Source organism: Vidua macroura, chromosome 23 (genome assembly GCF_024509145.1).
Source record: "Vidua macroura isolate BioBank_ID:100142 chromosome 23, ASM2450914v1, whole genome shotgun sequence".
NCBI classification, from domain to species: Eukaryota; Metazoa; Chordata; class Aves; order Passeriformes; family Viduidae; genus Vidua; species Vidua macroura.
In genome coordinates, this window is record NC_071593.1 from 6225900 (window position 1) to 6231906 (window position 6007).

The following is a 6007-nucleotide window of genomic DNA, read 5'->3' on the forward strand; positions in this document are numbered from 1 at the left end:
AAAAATTAATTTAATTTTTGCATGAGTGGTCAGGTGCTGTGAACATCAAATTCTGCTTTTCCGGGGCTTTTATGACATTTGGGGGCTGACTTCCACCTCTAGTCATAAATATGTAATTAACAATCAGCTTAATTATATCAAAATAATTTAATTTCTGATCGCTTACATTGAAATTTTGGGTTCAGTGGGATGTCTAACAGACTGTGCTTGAATTTCCTGATTTCGTAGAAGGAAACAAACATGAGGTGTAGGGAATAAGACCCTGAAGTTCATTAGAAGCTTTTTAGCTGTGGGTCTTGCCCCGTGCTGGGACGTTTTTATTGACACAGAACAGATGCTGCTCATCGATAACCGATCAATAACTGCTGTATTTGACTCCTTTGGCAAAATATCATCCCATGGGGAGTGGGAAAACAGCACCAAATGCGCTGTGGTGCTGGATAATGGGACAAAATTCTCCTTTTTTTCTGGAAAACGTGGCCGTGAGAGAGAACCGGGAGGCGGCTTCTGCTGCCACCTGGTGCTGGCGCCCAGTTTGGCCGGGGAACTGGTCCCAGTGATGCACAAGGCAAATGTAAGGTTCCTCTCCACGTCCAGGCTTGGCCCAAGGGCAAATGAGACACCAAAATATGGGCTGGAAAAAAAAAAAAAAAAAAACAGAGGAGAAATTATGAATATATAAATATATATAATATAAGAATATATGGAATATATGGAATATATGGCACTGCTTCCAGTGGATTTGTGGGGTGTGGAGTAGCTTAAAGCACAGGCTGAGAGGCTGCTTTGATGGAACACAGTGAGCAAACACCATAATTCCCCCAATAAATTATTTATAACAACAAAGATGCCCCCCAGAGCACGTTGTATTTCAGTGGTTTGGGGATGGACAGCTGCTCTTGTCAGGGAGTAGTTACAGAAAATATCTCTGTAAAACCTGCAGAGCACCTCCTGCCTCATCCTTCTGGCCCTCTCAGGTTTCACAGGGTGAAATGTGAATTTTCTGCATTCATTTATAGACATGAAGGCCGATGAGGAGGAATTCTTTTTTCTGTACTAATCAATCTTGACATCCAATGTGTAAAGGAGTCTCAAACCCAATTTTTTTGTGTGTGTGTGTTCCAAACAGATCTAAAAATGTCCTGCAGGGAATTGTCTGGGCAAGACAAAGCTCAGCTGGCCTGGCTGTGCTCTCACAGAGGTGATGGGAGCAGCGTTGCTGAGCTCAGGGGAAAAGTTCATCTTTGGTGTTTAAAGCCTTCTGAGCTTGATTAAAACCTTCTGAGCTTAATTAAAAGGCTGGGTGAAGAGCTTTGCCTGCTGCAGGAGCAGCAGAGGGCACTGCTGCCGTTCTTACCGCAGCTCTGCCCTGGTTTCCAGGATTTCAGGGAAACTCAGAACGGCCTCAGTGGGAAGGGGGGCATCGAGCCCAACCCCTGGCCCTGCACAGGACACCCCAAAAAGTGCCCAGCTCTGTGTGGGGTTTGGAGCAGGGGTTTTTTTTGCCCCTCCTGTCCCACACTCAGGGTGTCCCTGCCCTGGGGACAGAGCAGAGACAGGGTCCCCATGACCCTGTGTGTGCCATGGCTTGAGCATCTCTGCCCAGCCCTGAGGGGGGACTGCAGCAGGACAGGACAGGGATAAAACCCAGCCTGGGGGATGTGTGACCTCCTCAGGGATTCCCCCAGTCCTGCAGCAGGACAGGACAGGGATAAAACCCAGCCTGGGGGATGTGTGACCTCCTCAGGGATCCCCCAGTCCTGCAGCAGGACAGGACAGGGATAAAACCCAGCCTGGGGGATGTGTGACCTCCTCAGGGATCCCCCAGTCCTGTGGGGTGACTGCAGCAGGACAGGACAGGGATAAAACCCAGCCTGAGGGATGTATGACCTCCTCAGGGATCCCCCAGTCCTGCAGCAGGACAGGACAGGGATAAAACCCAGCCTGGGGGATGTGTGACCTCCTCAGGGATCCCCCAGTCCTGTTTTTCTGTGGCTGGGAGCTGGCCAGCCGTGGATTTGTAAATGTGACATTTCTGAGCGTTTTCTCTCACCTCAGGTGGTGCTCAGGGGCACAACAGGAGGGACGAGCAGGATTCAGGATCAGCCTGGGTGCCTGGGAGTCTGTGATGGTGAGTGGGGAGCGCTGCCAGCTGGGAATGATAGAAAGTTTGTCCTCCAGCAGTACAGGGAGAAATTGGAAATTGCATTCTGAACATGCTGGGTTCAGAAAAAGCACAAATTTTAAGGAAGAGGTAGTTAAGAAGAGGGAGTGAGGTGGAGGCAGGTCTGCTGGGAGAGGGCAATGTGCATAGATGTTATTTTGGATGATTCTTGGGTGATTTTTTTTGCAGTTTTTTAAAATACCTGCCTGGCCACAGAATTAGGAACATCATCTGTGAATGAGGAGGAAGGTAAATGGGTGTCTGAGCATAGCTAGTTAGTAACCATGAGAACAAACCAGTCCTATCAGAACAGACTGGTGCTTTTCTTTCTGGTACTTTTTACTAAAATGTTTTGGGGAAAGGAGAGGCTTCACTGGGGGCCACAGTTACTCTCAGCCTTCTGTCTGAGGCAGCAGGACCAGTAATTTTACCCAGGCTATTGTAAATGCAGGTGCAGAGCTCCTGAGTGTGTCATTCTCTCATCTGAAAAATTACCCTGCTCTTTTCTATGAAGAAAAAGAATCATTTAACTACAGTGCAGGATGTTCTTTTAATATGGGGTATTGGGGAGATATATTTCCTTTTGTGCAGAGGCAAAGGATATCTGCATCACCTTTCTGAGAATTAGAACAAAGGGGCTGAATGGGAAGGTTTTCAAATGCATCTGTGATCTGAGCATCTGCAAAATACAAGGGAGTTGAAAACATGAAAAGAAGAAGTTAATAATGCTGGGCTATAGAGAATTCTGATGCAAATGAAGCAGAAGTTGGCAGAGACCAGTCTCTTTTCATTTCTGTTTTTGACAGTCACAAGAGTGTGATGTAAAGCTCATATTCAGAACTAATCCTACCTTGTGGTGAAGCTTCTGGATTCCAGACTGATTTCCTCTGCATTTGTGTTGTTCTGATTATATCAACTGGACGTTTCTGTTTTCAGAATTAGATTTAATTTTTCCCTTTGCAGAGACTTTTTCCAAGCATTAATTCTGTCTCTTCAAGTCCACCTTGTGTTAGCACTGGCCTTAGTTTGACTCTCCTCTTGGTGAAAATCTCCATCTGATCCTCATCAGCAAATTGGATTCAGGCACTTACTTTTGAAGATCTTCCATCAAGATTTCAGGTTTCTCAAAAAGAAAACTAAACTTTTTTTTTTTTTTTTTTTTAAGTGTCCTGGTAATATCAAGCCACTGGTCAGAATTCTCTCTTGTGCTATCAAATATCTCCCAGGGCAGCACAAACCTGAAGGTCGAAGGAATAAAGAGCCTCAATTACAAGAGGATGAGCAGCTTTTTTAATCCCTGGATTGTTTTGTGAGGGTTTAACCAGAGTTTAATACAAGGGTGGAGTGTTTCATAAGCCAACAACTGCAATGGAGCAGAGCCACACAGTGAGGTGATGGCAGTGACTTTGCTAATTGGGGACAACAAAGCTCTCAAACTTAAAACTGCGGAGTCTTAGGGCTGCAAGGAAATTTTTGGTAATGACCAAGCTGCAAATTGGCTCCCTGGAGGCTCTGAGAGCAGAAATTGGTGTTAACTCCTGGTGAGCTAACAAGGATCAGCCTCCCTGCAGCATGGATGTGTTTGCAGTGCTCCAAGGATTCTGGTACCTGCTGAGCCAGCTGGTTTGGATAAGGTTTTGCTGTAGCAGCCTAGAAAAAAAGAATGAGCCCCCCACTATCTTTATTCCCTTTGGCACAAGAACATGGTGTTTCACACCTGTACAGAGCCTGCAGTGATAATTCTTTCCCTTGCCAGCAACAAAAACAGGGTTTGGCCGTTTTACTTTTCCTGTCACCTGTGGATCTTGTGCCTGTTGCTATTTCAGCCCATTCCACAGCTGCCAGTGCCTGGGCACACATGATAACAACGAGGAATCCATCTCACTCTTGCTGTCACTCCTCAGGCTGTTTTCAAAGCCTGGGCAGTTATGAAAGCTGGTGACCCAACTTCCTCCCTTCTTACAGGAGGCTGTTTATCTTGCTCGCTCGACTTGGGTGACTTCTGGCAAGGAAAGGCCCCAGAACAACCAGTCCCCCCCACTATCACGGCCCAGCTGGCAACTGGAGTGGCAATTTCAGTATCTTTGAGCAGTTTGTGATGGTGCTGGGTGTTGGATTAAGCCCTTTTCTGACCCAGAGATGGGGCAGCTGAGAGGTTTTTGAAAAACTTTTATTCTATTTTCAGTCCCATGTGAAGGGTGAGACAATACAGATGTTACAATTAACACCATCACAATCAGAAGTTAACTGTTTCTTAATTATTATACATAATAAGTGTTTCTTGGCCTATCAGCTTTTGCCACACCATGCTGTAAATGCCTTAAAGCCAATCATCTAAAATTACCCCTCGTGGTTCCTACTCCAATGCATCTTTCATAGTTCTATTTCATAGTTCTGATGATAATCCAGGTGATAGGAATAAGCCCTTTTCCTTGAAATACTGAGAGCTGGAGTTCTGTGAGGAATTCTGCCGTCTTTCCTGAACTCCTGCCATAAATGCTGGAAGCACTGGTGGCTCCTGGGCAGGCAGCAGCTGCAGTTCCTAGACCTCTCCAAAGGTGCTTTATAGAAAACCAAGAGGTTTTCCCCACAGTTCCCTTCACCCAGTATTGCAGACAACATTGACTTTGCCAGCGTGAAAGTTTAGCCTAGTAAAGGTTTAAGGGGTGTTTGGCTTTAGAGGGATCCTACAGAAAAGAGAATTCATTCCTCTGGGCTGCACATCTCTCTGGTAAATTGGTTTAAAATCCAGGGCTGCAGGACTGTGCTTGCAGAAACATCTGGAAAATGAAGCAACCAGAAGCTTTTACATTTTCCAGTTCATCAAGCTGCTTTCCTAAAAAGAATCAATGTCTGCCATGAACCAAGGTCCTTCCTCAAAAGAATCACCAGTTTTCCTGGAAACAGTGAAATGGTGTGATAAGTAAAGCAGTTTCTTAAAATTATTTTTATTTACAAGTGACAACCTGTGGGTATTCTCAGCTCAGTCAGAGAGAAAGGTTTTCTAACCAGGCGAGAGCCTGGGAAGCAGTTGGGAAAGAATGTAAATAATTCTCTAATCGATCTTGTTGTTCACATTGTTTATAGATATGCTCTGCCACTGTGCATCATTCACTGCCCACCAATGGTGGGGGATGTTTTTACTCTAAGACCAATGAAATGAGTTTTCTCGATGTTCTCTATATACAGAGTGGTGCATTTGAAATAAAGGAGAGTTCATTTTCTTTACCTTCTGATCTGGAGTTCTTTGTTCCCGTCCTGCTCAACGGCCTCAACAACCCATCCGCTTCTGAGCACTTCTGGGGTGCATGCAGTGATGCATTTCCTGTGTCAGGCAGATTACAGTTTTGACAAGATTGATAAAGAGGAAAACAATTGATTTTATCTGTTTTAGAGACAGAAAAGTACACTCTGATAGTCACTCATGGAGACACAGAGCACCTCCTAAACACCCCAAGCTGAATCTCAAATCTCTCTCTCCTCCACATCCTGCTTCGAGACAGGAGGTAAGTCCTGGCTGCAGATTTTGATACTCCTCTTTGTGTTAGACTTTTTCAAAATCTCTCCACTTTTCTCACCTAACTTTCCTTTCCTGGCTGCATATTTTGATATTCCTCTTCATGTTAGACTTCTCCAAAATCTCTCCACTTCTCTTACCTGACTTTGCTTTCCTGGCTGCCAGCAGCTCTCAGTCCTACCCTGACACTGCCAGAGATGATCTGGGGATGGAGTTTGGGTATCAGGTCAACATTCCCAATTGCTCATCTCAGATTTATTAACCCTTATGCAAGTCAATTAATGTAGTTCAGCCTCAAAACTGGGACAGTGACATTAACATAACGA